Raw genomic sequence first — 18,189 nt, 5'->3', positions numbered from 1 at the left:
CTCGACCACGGCAGAAGAAAGAGGAAGGACGAAGGTCGTCCCCTATGCTTTTGTCATAGGCTCTATACGGTATGCCATGTTGAGTACCGCACCTGATGTGTGCCTTGCCACATATCTGGCAAGAGGGTACAAAGGTAATCTAGGAGTAGATCACCAGATAGCGGTCTAAATTATCCTTAGAGGAATAAGGATATGTTTCTCGGTTATGGAGGTGATAAAGAGTTCGACGTAAAGAGTTACGTCGATGCAAGCTTAACACCTATCCGGATAGCTCTGAGTAGAGATACCGGATACGTATAATGGAATCGCTCCAAGTAGAACAGTTATTTGAAATGGCTCCAAATGTAGCGTAGTAGTTGCATCTACAAGATGACATAGAAATTTGTGAAGTACATACGGATCTGAATGTTGCAGACCCGTTGACTGAAACCTCTCTCACAAGCATAACATGATCAAACCCAGAACTCTTTGGGTGTTAGTCACATGGGGATGTGACCTTGAGTGTTAATCACATATCGATGTGAACTGGATTATTGACTCTAGTGCAAGTGGGAGACTGTTGGAAATATGCCCTAGAGGCAATAATAAATTGGTTATTATTATATTTCCTTGTCCATGATAATCGTTTATTATCCATGCTAGAATTGTATTGATAGGAAACTCAGATACATGTGTGGATACATAGACAACACCACGTCCCTAGTAAGCCTCTAGTTGACTAGCTCATTGATCAATAGATGGTTACGGTTTCCTGACCATGGACATTGGATGTCGTTGATAACGAGATCACATCATTGGGAGAATGATGTGATGGACAAGACCCAATCCTAAGCCTAGCACAAAGATCATGTAGTTCGTATGCTAAAGCTTTTCTAATGTCAAGTATCATTTCCTTAGACCATGAGATTGTGCAACTCCCGGATACCGTAGGAATACTTTGGGTGTGCCAAACGTCACAACGTAACTGGGTGGCTATAAAGGTACACTACAGGTATCTCCAAAAGTGTCTGTTGGGTTGGCACGAATCGAGACTGGGATTTGTCACTCCGTGTAAACGGAGAGGTATCTCTGGGCCCACTCGGTAGGACATCATCATAATGTGCACAATGTGACCAAGGAGTTGATCACGGGATGATGTGTTACGGAACGAGTAAAGAGACTTGCCGGTAACGAGATTGAACAAGGTATCGGGATACCGACGATCGAATCTCGGGCAAGTATCATACCACTAGACAAAGAGAATTGTATACGGGATTGATCGAATCCTCGACATCGTGGTTCATCCGATGAGATCATCGTGGAACATGTGGGAACCAACATGGGTATCCAGATCCCATTGTTGGTTATTAACCGGAGAACGTCTCGGTCATGTCTGCATGGTTCCCGAACCCGTAGGGTCTACACACTTAAGGTTCGATCACGCTAGGGTTATAAGGAATAGATATACGTGGTTACCGAATGTTGTTTGGAGTCCCAGATGATATCCCGGACGTCACGAGGAGTTCCGGAGTGGTCCGGAGGTAAAGATTTATATATGGGAAGTCCTATTTTGGTCACCGGAAAGGTTTCTGGTTTTATCGGTAATGTACCGGGGCCACCGGGAGGGTCCCGGGGGTCCACCAAGTGGGGCCACAAGCCCTGGAGGGCTGCATGGGCCAAGTGTGGGAGGGGACCAGCCCCAGGTGGGCTGGTGCGCCCCCCCCACAAGGGCACAAGGCGCCTAAGGGGAGGAGGGGAGGCAAACCCTAAGGGCAGATGGGCCTTAGGGCCCATGCCTGGTGCGCCTCCCTCTCCCCCTCCCCTGGCCGCCCTACCAGATGGGATCTGGGCTGGCCGCCGCCCCTAGGGTGGAACCCTAGGTGGGGGCGCAGCCCCCTCCCTCTCCCCTATATATAGTTGAGGTCTTTGGGGCTGCCAACACATGAGTTTCTGACCTCTCCCTGGCGCAGCCCTACCTCTCTTTCTCCTCATATCTCGCGGTGCTTGGCGAAGCCCTGCTGGATCACCATGCTCCTCCACCACCACCACGCCGTTGTGCTGCTGCTGGATGGAGTCTTCCTCAACCTCTCCCTCTCTCCTTGCTGGATCAAGGCATGGGAGACGTCACCGGGCTGTACGTGTGTTGAACGCGCAGGTGCCGTCCGTTCGGCACTAGGATCTCCGGTGATTTGGATCACGACGAGTACGACTCCTTCAACCCCATTCTCTTGAACGCTTCCGCTTAGCGATCTACAAGGGTATGTAGATGCACTCTCCTTCCCCTCGTTGCTGGTTTCTCCATAGATAGATCTTGGTGACACGTAAGAAAATTTTGAATTTCTGCTACGTTCCCCAACACAGTCAACCCCGCTGGTCGCTTGCAAGTACCTTCAAAAGTCCTAACAAACACTAGGGCGAGTTCCTCCCAACTGAATATACTGCCAGGTGCTAACTGGTTCAACCATGCTCTGACCGAGTCTTCCAACATCAGAGGAAGGTGCTTCATTGCGACTTCATCATTCCCACCACCAATTTGTACAGCTACTCGGTAGTCCTCAAGCCAAGTGTCAGGCTTAGACTCACCCGTAAACTTGCTGACTCCAGTCGCCAACCTGAAATTGGGAGGAATCACCGCGGCCCTGATGGCTCTGCTGAAACACTTGGGACCTGAAACATGCACTCTGCCGCTAGTCGGATAATCTCTATCATGGCCTTCTTTGTGTGCTCTGTTCCTGTCAACCAGACCTTGAACGAGAATAGATCTCGCATCAAAGCATGGCTCCCTTGGGTCGACTGATATTCTTCGCTCGCCGCTGTGAGGGCGTCTGTCATCATGCCGCCGAGGCACATATGACCCACTCCTCGGGGGAGGCGTGGGCACTCGACGACGGTCATCGTGGCCGAGGCGGTGATCATATTGCTCATGGTTTCTGTACTGGTCTTGCCTGTGCCCACGTCCTTCATGCCGCGGGGGCGATCTTGGGTTGTGGGCCGACTGTATTGTATCTGCCATCACAGACCTGCTATGAATCCTATTCCGCGATTGAGACACTGCCGTGTTCTGCTCTCCGACTGCTCGGAGCAAGGCCCGGATCTGCATCAAACCTCTGCCAGCTTCTGACTGGGAAGGCTGAATTGACTCTGCTATTCGGGCTGCAGCTGTGAGATTTTGAATCGGAGTGCGGTATACCTGAGTTTGGGGCGAAAAAAGCTGCCGTCGACTGGATTCAGGGATCCGCTGCCGAGCACGCTCGTCGAGTGCATGCTGCAGGTTCTCCAGTCGAGTGCGCTCAGCCAAGTTGGCCAGGCGCGCTTCCTCCAAGGTCCGGGCCTCGGGGGTTTCTCCAACGATAGGAGTGTGAAGTGCATCCATATTGTGGCGGCGAAGCTCTTCCCTCCGCTGCGAAGAAAGAGGCTCGGGGTGGTACTCCTCGTGAACGCGCGACGGATCGCCACCGCCATCACCACCGTCATCGCGGGGGAAGCCAGGAGGACTGCGTGGTCCGTTGACCATCAAGACTTCTGTCGTAGGATCGTTGCTGTCGCACTCGGATGCGGTCTCGACGGAGCCAGTCGAACATGCCGTAGAGGGTTTCGTCGAGCTCGATTGCCGCGACTTGTGAGGTGGCCGACTGGCGGGCCACCGCGTGTCTCACCCACCGCTGGAGCCGCGACCGACCGGAACTCTTGTGCTGGCGAACAGCAGGGGACGAGGACACCATAGGAGCCGACCGATACTGGGTCGACAGTTGCCGGAGAAGGACGCCACGGACGCATGCGCGAAAGTGCGTTGCCTACTACCTCTTGAGCACTGCATTGGTTTTCCCATGAAGAGGAAAGGGTGATGCAGCAAAGTAGCGTAAGTATTTCCCTCGGTTTTTGAGAACCAAGGTATCAATCAGTAGGAGGCCACGCATGAGTCCCTCGCACCTACACAAACAAATAAAATCCTCGCAACCAACGCAATAAAGGGGTTGTCAATCCCTTCACGGTCACTTACGAAAGTGAGATCTGATAGATATGATAAGATAATATTTTTGGTATTTTTATGATAAAGATGCAAAGTAAAGAAAGCAAAATAAACGGAAAAGGAAATAGCTTGTTGACGGAAGATCAATATGATGGAAAATAGACCCGGGGGCCATAGGTTTCACTAGTGCCTTCTCTCGAGAGCATAAGTATTATGGTGGGTAAACAAATTACTGTTGAACAATTGACAGAATTGAGCATAGTTATGAGAATATCTAGGTATGATCATGTATATAGGCATCACGTCCGAGACAAGTAGACCGACTCCTGCCTGCATCTACTACTATTACTCCACACATCGACCGCCATCCAGCATGCATCTATAGTATTAAGTTCAAAAGAACAGAGTAACGCTTTAAGCAAGATGACATGATCTAAAGGGATAAACTCATGCAATATGATATAAACCCCATCTTGTTATCCTCGATGGCAACAATACAATACGTGCCTTGCTGCCCCTACTGTCACTGGGAAAGGACACCGCAAGATTGAACCCAAAGCTAAGCACTTCTCCCATTGCAAGAAAGGTCAATCTAGTAGGCCAAACCAAACTGATAATTCGAAGAGACTTGCAAAGATAACCAATCATACATAAAAGAATTCAGAGAAGATTCAAATATTGTTCATGGATAAACTTGATCATAAACCCACAATTCATCGGTCTCAACAAACACATCACAAAAGAAGATTACATCGAATAGATCTCCACAAGAGAGGGGGAGAACTTTGTATTGAGATCCAAAAAGAGAGAAGAAGCCATCTAGCTAATAACTATGGACCCGAAGGTCTGAAGTAAACTACTCACACTTCATCGGAGAGGCTATGGTGTTGATGTAGAAGCCCTCCGTGATCGATGCCCCCTCCAGCGGAGCTCCGGAAAAGGCCCCAAGATGGGATCTCACGGATATAGAAAGTTATGGTGGTGGAATTAGGGTTTTGGCTCTGTCTCTGGTAGTTTGGGGGTACGTAGGTATATAGGAGGAAGAAGTACGTCGGTGGAGCAACATGGGCCCCACGAGGGTGGAGGGCGCGCCCCCTACCTCATGCCTTCCTGGTTGCTTTCTTGACGTAGGGTCCAAGTCCTCTGGATCATGTTCGTTCCGAAAATCACGTTCCTGAAGGTTTCATTCCTTTGGACTCCATTTGGTATTCTTTTTCTGCGAAACTCTGGAATAGGCAAAAAACAACAATTCTGGGCTGGGCCTCCAGTTAACAGGTTAGTCCCAAAAATAATATAAAAGTGTATAATAAAGCCCAATAATGTCCAAAACAAGATATAATATAGCATGGAACAATCAAAAATTATAGATACGTTGGAGACGTATCAAGCATCCCCAAGCTTAATTCCTACTCGTCCTCGAGTAGGTAAATGATAAAAACAGATTTTTTTTTGATGTGGAATGCTACTTGGCATAATTTCAATGTAATTCTCTTAATTGTGGTATGAATATTCAGATCCGAAAGATTCAAGACAAATGTTCAATATTGACATAGAAATAATAATACTTCAAGCATACTAACTAAGCAATTATGTCTCTTCAAAATAACATGGCCAAAGAAAGTTATCCCTACAAAATCATATAGTCTGGCTATGCTCCATCTTCACCACACGAAGTATTTAAATCATGCACAACCCCGATGACAAGCCAAGCAATTGTTTCATACTTTTGGTGTTCTCAAACTTTTTCAATCTTCACGCAATACATGAGCGTGAGCCATGCACATAGCACTATATGTGGAATAGAATGGTGGTTATGGAGAGGAAAAATGGAGAAGATAGTCTCATATCAACTAGGCGTATCAACGGGCTATGGAGATGCCCATTAATAGATATCAATGTGAGTGAGTAGGGATTGCCATGCAATGGATGCACTAGAGCTATAAGTATATGAAAGCTCAACAAAAAGAACTAAGTGGGTGTGCATCCAACTCGCTTGCTCACGAAGACCTAGGGCATTTTGAGGAAGCCCATCATTGGAATATACAAGCCAAGTTCTATACTGAAAAATTCTCACTAGTATATGAAAGTGATAACATAGGAGACTCTCTATTATGAAGATCATGGTGCTACTTTGAAGCACAAGTGTGGAAAAAGGATAGTAGTATTGTCCTTTTTTATTTTTTATTTTATTGTTTGGGGGGCCTTCTTTTTTTTGGCCTTCCCCTTTTTTTGGGACAATACTCTATGAATGATGATCATCACACTTCTATTTATTTACAACTCAATGATTACAACTCGATACTAGAACAAAGTATGACTCTATATGAATGCCTCCGACGGTATACCGGGATAGCAATGATGCATGAGTGACTTGTATGAAAGAATTATGAACAGTGGCTTTGCCACAACTAAAAATGTCAACTACATGATCATGCAAAGCAATATGACGATGATGGAGCGTGTCATAGTAGACGGAACGGTGAAAAGTTGCATGACAATATATCTCGGAATGGCTATGGAAATGCCATGATAGGTAGGTATGGTGGCTGTTTTGAGGGAGGTATATGGTGGGTGTATGATACCGACGAAAGGTGCGCGGTATTAGAGAGGCTAGCAATGGTGGAAGGGTGAGAGTGCGTATAATCCATGGACTCAACATTAGTCATAAAGAACTCACATATTATTGCAAAAATCTATTGGTTATCGAAGCAAAGTACTACATGCATGCTCCTATGGGGTAGATTGGTAGGAAAAGACCATCGCGCGTCCCCGACCGCCACTCATAAGGAAGACAATCAATAAATAAATCATGCTCCAACTTCTTCACATAACGGTTCACCATACGTGCATGCTACGGGAATCACAAACTTCAACACAAGTATTTCTCAAATTCACAACTACTCAACTAGCACGACTCTAATATCACCATCTCCATATCTCAAAACAATTATCAAGTATCAAACTTCTCATAGTATTCAACACACTCATAAGAAAAAAAATTAATCTTGAATGCCTAACATAATTAAAGCAAATTACCACGCTGTTTTGTAGGACTCTCAAAATAATCTAAGTGAAGCATGAGAGAACAATAGTTTCTATAAAACAAATCCACCAACGTGCTCTAAAAGATATAAGTGAAGCACTAGAGCAAAAACTATATAACTCAAAAGATATAAGTGAAGCACATAGAGTATTCTAACAATTTCCGAATCATGTGTGTCTCTCTCAAAAGGTGTGTACATAAAGGATGATTGTGGAAAACTAACAAATAAAGACTCAAATAATACAAGACTCTCCAAGCAAAACACATATCATGTGGTAAATAAAAATATAGCTCCAAGTAAAGTTACCGATGGAAGTAGACGAAAGAGGAGATGCCTTCCGGGGCATCCCCAAGCTATGGCTTTTAGGTGTCCTTAGATTATCTTGGAGTGCCATGGGCATCCCCAATCTTAGGCTCTTGCCACTCCTTGTTCCATAATCCATCAAATCTTTTACCCAAAACTTGAAAACTTCACAACACAAAACTTAAAGTAGAAAATCTCGTGAGCTCCGTTAGCGAAAGAAAACAAAACACCACTTCAAGGTACTGTAATTAACTCATTCTTTATTTATATTGGTGTTAAACCTACTGTATTCCAACTTCTCTATGGTTTATAAACTATTTTACTAGCCATAGATTCATCAAAATAAGCAAACAACACACGAAAAATAGAATCTGTCAAAAACAGAACAGTCTGTAGTAATATGTAGCTAACGCAAGTTCTGGAACCCCAAAAATTCTAAAATAAATTTCTGGACGTGAGGAATTTATCTATTAATCATATTCAAAAATAATTAACTAAATATCACTTTCCAAATAAAAATGGCAGAAATTCTCGTGAACGCTAAAGTTTCTGTTTTTTTACAGCAAGATTAAAAAGACTTTCCCCAAGTCTTCCCAGCGGTTCTACTTGGCACAAACACTAATTAAACACAAAAAACACAGCCAAACCAGAGGCTAGATAAATTATTTATTACTAAACATGAGCAAAAAGCAAGGTATAAAAATAAAATTGGGTTGCCTCCCAACAACCGCTATCGTTTAACGCCCCTAGCTAGGCATAAAAGCAAGGATAGATCTAAGTATCTTTAGTTGGTAATTCTTTAATGAGACATCTATCACCCTTAGGAGTTTCTTTCTTTTTATAAATTATCAAACTTCTAGGCACAAAATCGAAAAAATCATTAGTAGCAAACAGTTCCTTAATGATAGCAAAAAGATTGGGATGAATACTTATAGATTTGAGATCCGCAGTTTCCTTGCTAGAGGATTCACCCTTATTTTTAGGAATATACATAAGCTTGGCAATTTTAGTTGGAGGACTTGGAGTATTCTTTATGGAAGAAAAAGCGGTTCCCAAGTTGGTAATGATACCCTCAAGTTTATCGATTCTAGTGGAATCCTGATTTATTCTTTCATTAACTATGGGTTCCTTCTCCTTAATATTTTCAAAGTGACTCCTACTTTAGATCCATATTGAGTAATTTGGTTGTGGTCTTTTTATCCAAATTTTCAATTAACTCTATGGTAGCAACTTTATTTTTAATAATTTCAAGTTTTTGCATTACATGCTCCAAAGTTAACATAGTTCCATTAACCAAAAGAGGGGGTGAGCCAAACAAATCTATCATAGCATTATAGGAATCAAAAGTGTGACTACCTAAGAAATTCCCTCCGGTAATGGTATCAAGGACATATATGTGCCAAGGAGTAGTGCCTACATAAAAATTGCGGAGAAGAACGGAAGTAGATTGCTTCTTGGTAGATCTATTTTGAGCATTGCAAATTCTATACCAAGCGTGTTTTAGGTTTTCTCCTTCCCTTTGCTTAAAATTAAGAAGTTCATTTTCGGGAGACAACGGAGAAGATAGGGGACTAGACATAACGACAAGCAAGCAATCCAACACACAAGCAAACAAGAAACGGGCAAAAAGAGGCGAATAGAGAAAGAGAAGGAGGACGGAGAGAGAGGGCGAATAAAACGGTAAGGATGAAGTGGGGGAGAGGAAAACGAGAGGCAAATGGCAAATAATGTAATGCGGGAGATAAGAGTTTGTGATGGGTACTTGGTATGTTGACTTTTGCGTAGACTCCCCGGCAACGGCGCCAGAAATCCTTCTTGCTACCTCTTGAGCATTGCGTTGGTTTTCCCTTGAAGAGGAAAGGGTGATGCAACAAAGCAGCGTAAGTATTTCCCTCAGTTTTTGAGAACCAAGGTATCAATCCAGTAGGAGGCCACGCACGAGTCCCTCGCACCTACACAAACAAATAAAATCCTCGCAACCAATGCAATAAAGGGGTTGTCAATCCCTTCACGGTCACTTACGAAAGTGAGATCTGATAGATATGATAAGATAATATTTTTGGTATTTTTATGATAAAGATGCAAAGTAAATAAAGCAAAATAAACGGAAAAGGAAATAGCTTGTTGACGGAAGATCAATATGATGGAAAATAGACCCGGGGGCCATAGGTTTCACTAGTGCCTTCTCTCGAGAGCATACGTATTATGGTGGGTAAACAAATTACTGTTGAGAAATTGACAGAATTGAGCATAGTTATGAGAATATCTAGGTATGATCATGTATATAGGCATCACGTCCGAGACAAGTAGACCGACTCCTGCCTGCATCTACTACTATTACTACACACATCGACCGCTATCCAGCATGCATCTAGAGTATTAAGTTCAAAAGAACAGAGTAACACTTTAAGCAAGATGACATGATGTAGAGGGATAAACTCATGCAATATGATATAAACCCCATCTTGTTATCCTTGATGGCAACAATACAATACGTGCCTTGCTGCCCCTACTGTCACTGGGAAAGGACACCGCAAGATTGAACCCAAAGTTAAGCACTTCTCCCATTGCAAGAAATATCAATCTAGTAGGCCAAACCAAACTAATAATTCGAAGAGAATTGCAAAGATAACCAATCATACATAAAAGAATTTAGAGAAGATTCAAATATTGTTCATGGATAAACTTGATCATAAACCTACAATTCATCGTTCTCAACAAACACACCACAAAAGAAGATTACATCGAATAGATCTCCACAAGAGAGGGGGAGAACTTTGTATTGAGATCCAAAAAGAGAGAAGAAGCCATCTAGCAAATAACTATGGACCCGAAGGTCTGAAGTAAACTACTCACACTTCATCGGAGAGGCTATGGTGTTGATGTAGAAGCCCTCCGGGATCGTTGCCCCCTTCGACGGAGCTCCAGAAAAGGCCCCAAGATGGGATCTCACGGATACAAAAAGTTACGGCGGTGGAATTAGGGTTTTGGCTCTGTCTCTGGTAGTTTGGGGGTACGTAGGTATATATAGGAGGAAGAAGTACGTCGGTGGAGCAACATGGGCCCCACGAGGTTGGAGGGCGCGCCTGGGGGGTAGGCGCCCCCCCTACCTCATGCCTTCCTGGTTGCTTTCTTGACGTAGGGTCCAAGTCCTCTGGATCATGTTCGTTCTGAAAATCACGTTGCCGAAGGTTTCATTCCATTTGGACTCCATTTGATATTCTTTTTCTGTGAAACTCTGAAATAGGCAAAAAACAGCAATTCTGGGCTGGGCCTCTGGTTAATAGGTTAGTCCCAAAAATAATATATAAGTGTATAATAAAGCCCAATAATGTCCAAAACAGGATATAATATAGCATGGAACAATCAAAAATTATAGATACATTGGAGACGTATCATCGCCCCACAGACGGGGAGCGCTTCGACGTCGAGTGGAGCTTCCTGAAGCCAAGCCGAGTCGTCGGCAACGAAAACGAGCGCGCCGAGACGGATCTCGTGGCCCTCAACCAGTCCGCTGGCGGAAGCCATGATGATGAGAATTGGAAAAAATCGCAACTCCACCAAAAAATCGCTAAGACACCTGCCCCACGGTGGGCGCCAACTGTCGTGGATCTAAAACTGACAGTAGAATGGGGGGTAGGTATGAGGAGGCAAGATCCTAGCTATGGCGAAGTTTTACACACGAGTTTTACGAGTTCAGGCCCTTCACGAAGGAAGTAACAGCCCTACGTCTCGGTGCCCGGAGGCAGTCGACTGGATTATGTATGTGTGTGTTTACAGGGGGTGCGAACCCTTGTGCCAGTGGAGGGGGTGGCTTATATAGAGTGCACCTAGACCCCAGTCAGCCCATGTTACAAGGGTTTTAAGGTACATCAAGAGGGGGTGTTACTGGTAACGCTAGCAATAAAGTGACATAAATGTCTATTAAGTCTATGAAGTAAATGTTCGACTGTTGCCGCGCAGAGTGACTTTAGATCTTCTGTCTGTCGAGTGGTAGTTGTCGTGGTCGAGTGACTTCGAGTCTTCCGAGTGGAATGCTTCGAGGTCGAGTGGATTATGATATCCCTCAAATGCTTCTGGTTTTAGGGTGATGTCCTAGGGAAGGGTGTCTAGGTCATGCCTACGACCCTACCCTAGGTACATAGCCTCATCAATACCCACCTATGCAATGTCGGTCTTTAAAATTCCTAAAAAAATTGTAAAGGAATCATTGACGCGATAGCGTATTTTTGGTGGGGAGATGAGGAGAACCAGAGGAGGATGCACTGGATGGCCTGGTGGAAAATGTGCATACCTAAAAACCAAGGAGGGATGGGATTTCGTGATATTCACTGTTTCAATCTGGCACTGCTCGCCAAACAGGCATGGCGCCTTCTGGATGATCCTGATTCTTTGTGTGCTACAATTCTAAGGGCTAAATACTATCCTGATGGTGATTTGTTAAATTCTAAGCAAAAGAAAGGCTCTTCTCTTACCTGGCAAAGTATTATGGCAGGCATAAATTCTCTGAAACATGGCTATATTTGGCGTGTGTGGAATGGACAAAATATCAATATTTGGGAAGATGCCTGGATCCCAAATTGTGCTACTAGAAAAGTTGTGACACCTAAGGGGGGACAACTGTTAACTAAGGTGGGTGATCTGATTGATCCTGCTTCAAATACTTGGGATGAGGACCTGATTACACAAACAATGTGGCCCATTGATGTTCAACGTATTCTGTCAATTCCAATCTCGCAACATGATATGCCAGATTTCATTGCTTGGAGTTATACGAAAAATGGTATGTTCTCGGTTTGGTCTGCTTATTTTGTGGAGTGGGACCATCGGTATGGAAGTAGACTAAGACATTCTAATGGGATGGGGCGAACCACAGTTAATCCTATTTGGAGTAAGATATGGAAGTTATCATGTCTGACAAAAGTTTAAAAATTTATATGGCGTACATTACATGGAACGCTTCCGTGTCGGGTTACCCTCGCAAATAGACATATGAAGGTCACGCCCATTTGTCCTAGTTGCTCTGAGGGTTCTGAAGATACAAAGCATATGCTTCTCTTTTGCAGTAGAGCAAAGGAGGTTTGGACATGGCTGGGGATGGATGATATCATTAATAAAGCTTGCGAGGTTGACCTTGCTGGAGAGGCGGTGTTGGAGTACCTGCTACTTCTGCCAGACCAAGAATTGAGGATAATGGGTTATCATAATGTGCGTGAAATGATTGTTGTCTCAGCATGGTATCTATGGTGGGAAAGACGGAAGTTAGTGCACAAGGAGACAAGTTAGTGCACAAGGAGACAAGTTAGTGCACAAGGAGACAACTCAGGATGCACTTCAAATTTCAATGGGGATTCTAGCCCTTACGTTAAACTTCGTAAATGCATCATCCCCCAAGGCTTCTATGAAAAAGGGGGGTTGCTCATGTCCTCCTAGGGGTTTTGTGAAACTTAACGTTGATGCTTCTTTTGACCACGACCTGCTTAGGGGCACGATGGGGGCGGTTTTGAGAGATGAAAAGGTAGGTTTATCGCGGGAGAGAACGGGAAGATTGACTATTGCCCAGATGTGTTGATGGCGGAAGCCTCAGCTCTTAAATTTGGTATAACATTGGCACAAAGGGCGGGATGTAATCGCCTTATTATTAACTCGGACAACCTGGAGGTGATTGATACCATGAATAACTGAGGACAGTCGGCGGGTGCGGCGGCGGCAATTTTCGACGATTGTTTTCATTATGCTTGTGACTTCGTTGCTACTAGATTCGAACACTGTAATAGAGAAGCAAATAAAGTAGCTCATGAGCTAGCGAGTTTAGCAAGATTTTCATTGATTTCTGATTGGTTTGAGGAACCTTTAAATGAAATTGTAATGATGCTCACAAACGATGTACTTTTTATCTCTAATGAATAAAGTTTTCATTTATCTCAACAAAAAAAGGTTAGACCCACCTAAACATCCCACATGTGTCTTGCCCGAATCCAGGAGCAACTAAGAGCCTGTTTGGGACTGCTCCACTCCTTAAAATTTAGCTTCGGTCTAGAAAACACAAGAGAAATGGGGTAGCTCAATGATATGCAGCTCCGCAAAAAACTAGAATCAGGGGTACAACTCCCAGTTTTTTATAAAGCTCTATAGGGGGTGCTCCAAAAAACTCTAAAAGCTGAAGTTTGGTGGAAATTACCCAACATTGCTACCAGTAAGTGGATATCCCTTCGTTTCTCACCCCTCATCCAATCAAATAGATCATTTCCTCCAAATTTTTCATTCTTGAAGCTGGAGCTAGATGAAAGCCAAACATTCTCTTTGGTAGTGCTACGACTTCTGTATGCAACTGCTCCAAAGTGAATTTAGTGAAGTGAAACTAATTTTGGTGAAGGGGAGCAGTCCCAAAAAAAGCTGAAAAAAGTCCATTTTACTACCCTGAACAAAGTGGGTGGTTCACATTACCCCCTGATCTATTTTTCGGTTCCTCTACCCTCCTAAAAAAATCTCATACCAGACAAAAAACACCCTAAGTGGTTTACCCAGACCGGATGGTGACGTGGACATGGTCAAAAGTGGTATTTGACCTGTGGGTGGGTCCCACTCGTCAGTTTTTTTTACAAAAAAATCAAAGAAATAGAAGAAAAAAGGGGCGGGCCCCTACTGCAATAGCAGCCGGCCACAACGGCGGCGGCCGGTGCGCGCGGCGCTGGTAGGCGGCCGGGCCGGCGCCGGGGCGGGCGGAGACAGCGCGCGCCGAGCGGGGTAGGGCGGCCGTAGCCAGGCGCAGCGACGCGGGCGTGACCAAGTGCAGAGCGGCGGGCGGCCGGGGACGACGAGGCAAGCAACGTGCGGGGGCGGACAAGGACGACGACGCGCTCGGGGAGGAGGCGGGGCGGCGCACGTGGGGGCAGAGTGGGGCAGTCGAAGCCGGCGGGCGGGCGGGGACGACGGCGTGAGCAACGCATGGGGGCGGGCGGGGACGACGGCGCAAGCTCAGGGAGGAGGTAGGGCGGCGTAGGCGCACGGCCTGAGCGGCGACGGGGTGGACGACGGGGGTGAGCTCCTCCGAGCGGCGTCGGGTTCCCGGAGAGAGAGAGAGAGAGAGAGAGAGAGAGAGAGAGAGAGAGAGAGAGAGAGAGAGAGAGAGAGAGAGAGAGAGAGACCTGACAAAGGGGGACCACCCAGGTCAAAACCGCCGTTGACTAGTGCCACATCAGCAGCGGGTGGACACAAAACCAGCCAGGGGTGTTTTGTCCGGTTTTAATTTGTTTGAGGGGTAGAAGAAGTCGAAAAATAGATCGGGGGGTAAAGTAAACCATCCACTTTATTCAGGGTAGTAAAATGAACTTTTTTGTCTCCACAACGGATATTCGATGGGTGGACCGGAACTTGAACCCGAACCCAACAGGAAAAAGGTCGGCGACGCGGGTTTCTAAAAAGGACGCGTCTAGCTGGCGCCCGGGTGCTTGGGAGGGTTACCGAGCGGCTGATATAAAAGGAAAGACCTGGTCGGGGCGCATGGGCAAAAAGGAAAGTCTCCAATCCTCCCCCACGTGCGCGAAACATCAACTACCAACCACGGTGCCCGCGCGCGACAGCTGGCCATGGGGATCACGTGCACCCAACCACCCGCCCCAGCATTTGTACCTCCACACCCGAATCTCCCCTCTAACTGCCCCTACGCCATCTACTTCTTCCCCACGAAAGAAGGATTCGCCATGGTGAAACCTCCATCTCCACATCGCCAGGAAAATCCATGGCGGCTCCAAAAAATTAAGAACAGAAGAGGGGAAGAGAGGGAGAAAGGAAAAAGAACCAGGAAAACATCAAGAAAAAGCCAAGCAAAAAGGAGCAGACAAGTAGGACAAACGTACCAGGAGGAGAGAACTCCAGGAGAGAATTCCCCTTCCTCTGCTTTTCTTCCTCCCTTGACATGACTTGCAGACTTGTCCTCTAGCTGGTTTTCTTGAACGAACCTTTGATTCATGAATTTGGTACAGAAATCACATTGATTATGTAGGGGGTTGGCACAAAATCTGTGCAGCCAAATATGCTGCTTTCGTGCAACCAATCAAGTTACAGCAGCCAATTGTAGCAACACTGTGTGCCAAAAAGAGTAAACAAGTTGGTGCAACTATATACTGCTTTCGTACAACTAGACAAGTTGCAACAGCCACCTGTAGGCACACAACGTGCATAAAAGATTGTTCACACCAACATCGGATGAAAATAGATACACAATAGGCACAAAAGATTGTTCACACCAACATCCAACATATGCCCTGCAGTTGGCATAGTTTGACCTTCAGGTGGCACATTGGCTACTGGGGGTGGCACATCTGGAGTTACAGTTGCCTCACTTGATATTGTACTTGGCACAGTGATTACTCGAGCTGGCACAGATGAAAGTGTGTTTCCCTCACTAGTTGCTGGTGTTGGTCCATCAGATGATGCATTATGCATGTGTTGACCTGCAGCTGGCTCATTAGGTGTTGGAGTTGCCACAGTAGGTGCTCGGGTTGCCGATTTCCTACATGCAATGCTGACATGTTGAGATGGCACTGAATCAAGATTGGTTGGCACTGAATCAGGATTGGTTGGCACTTTGTACCTCAACAGCTGCTGTAGATGAGGAACCGCCTACATCGGGTGTTGTGGCTTTCGCTTTCCGTGTTCGGCGCTTTACAAGACGGTATTGATCACCATCATCTCCCTACATACATGACACAAAAGAAAATCAGGAGAAGGATCATAAGAAAACACATAGACAAAAACACCATAAAAACATATTTTATAGCCTATTTACTCATACTGAACATCAGGGGAAGGATCATAAGAAACCTTTTTATGCCATGTGTGCAAATAGAAGCCTATATTTGTGCCAACTAAAACATGGATCCAAAACCAACTTTTCCTGCTATGTGTGCAACCAAACAGCCAAGACTAGAAAAGAGATGTGCAAACTAATCATGGATTTTAAAAGCCAACTTTTGCTGTAGATGTGTGCAACCAACACACACCGACATGGATGTGTGATGTCTGTGCTAAAATATACATATATTTGTGCAACTAAATATGAATCCAAAGCCAACTTTTGCTGTAAATGTGTGCAACTAAAACATGAATCCAGACCAAAAGAAGCACAAAGAAACAGTAGTACAAAGGAGAGTACAATAGTCTTGTCTCACACAAATAGCAGTAGCGGGAATATGTTCTATAGGGTGTTCTATATACTAAAAGTAAAACATAAAAAAGATGAAAATCTATTTCCTGACATCAGAATCTTATTTCTACTTCCCAAATAGTAGTGTACAAGAATTGTAGCTTGAATTATGTGCAGCAAATCTAGATCAACCTCTTGGCCAAAAGAACATGTACATCATTGAAAACAAGAAAAATAATGTGAGAAAAAGGAATAAACCAATTACTGGGTTGTGTCTGTGCAACCTATTTAGTACAAACTGTGCAAGAGATACAACTGCTCTATGCGACAAAAAGAGCAATAAAGAAAAATGTAAAAAACGAGCGTACAAAGAAGTTCCGAAATCTGAATTCGCTCCAATGCACAACTTATTGTTCCACTTCCAAACAGCTTCTGGCAGAGGTGAGACTTTTGTAATGGGCTCAACTTATTGTTCAACGTCACCAACCTCCCAGTCCCAGGTGATGCCCTTATCCTACCAGCTTGTGACTATCGTTCTGTATTATCTCCTTCATTACCCTCATCCCCCTGCACAATATCCTGAAGGTGAAAAAGGTGATTAGTTAACACTGCATAAAAAAATTGTTCTTCTTCAGAAATCTGGATTAAAAAGGTTGAGGATGCCAACACAGTATTATGTTTGTTGTGCAACTAGAAATGCTGAGGATGCCAACTAAATAGATACTCTTGTGCAACTAGAAATGCTGAGGATGCCAACTAAATAGATACTCTTGTGCAACTAGAAAAAGTCTTGAGTATGTCATCTAGTTAAAAAGTATTGTGCAACTAGAATTGCTAAGGATGCCAACTTATTGCATACTACTGTGCAAGTATAAAGTCTAAGGTGCCAAAGATACTCTTGGGCAACCCTCAAATTTTTTGGAGATAGGACTAAATTATATACTCTTGTGCAACTAGAAATGCTGAGGATGTCAACTAGTTGTATACTGTTCTTTGAAACTAGAAATGCTGAGGATACCAACTAAATGGATACTCTTGTGCAACTAGAAATCTTGAGGATACCAAGTCTGAAAATAGTTATTCCGCACTTGCATGATGAGACAACAAATCATCACACCGTCACCAAACCAAAAACTTAGTTTATAAAAATGATGTTGATGTTGTTGAAAATACTAGCTGCATTGAGTTGTGCAGAAAAAAGTACTAACCACAACTGTATGAAAATCCAGTTTTGCATTGCAGTTCGTGAAGCCATAAAAAATGTCTGCTCTGCTTCCATGACCAGCGAAATTGCACATTCAGGTCAGGCTTCTAGATAAAAAATGCTAAGGATGTCAACGCAGTTACATAAAAGGCTGAGGATGTCAACTAGTTGGATACTATTTGTGCAACTACAAATGCTGATGATGCCAACTAATTAGGTTCCCTTGTGCAACTTGTATTAACAAAGTTGCACATGGGCAGAAAAAATGGCTACTCTTAATATGAAGTTGGCAACTGAAAAATAACAAGTCAATCAAACCAACTAAGTAGAAACTCTTGTGCAACTGCACAAGCCTGACTAGCCAATCAGTTTAATTCAAGTAGACCAGTGTGCATAAATGTTTGTGTAAACAACATAATCAACTCGTCGCACCCCATGAAAAACACCCAAAAACGCACATAAAGATCGCTCAAATCTCGGCAAAACTCCCACCTCCCAACAAACACCCTCACACAAAAGCACAAACCTCGGTCCCCCTGCG

Source organism: Triticum aestivum, chromosome 2A, assembly GCF_018294505.1.
Source record: "Triticum aestivum cultivar Chinese Spring chromosome 2A, IWGSC CS RefSeq v2.1, whole genome shotgun sequence".
Classification (NCBI taxonomy): Eukaryota; Viridiplantae; Streptophyta; class Magnoliopsida; order Poales; family Poaceae; genus Triticum; species Triticum aestivum.
This window is presented reverse-complemented; position numbering follows the sequence as displayed.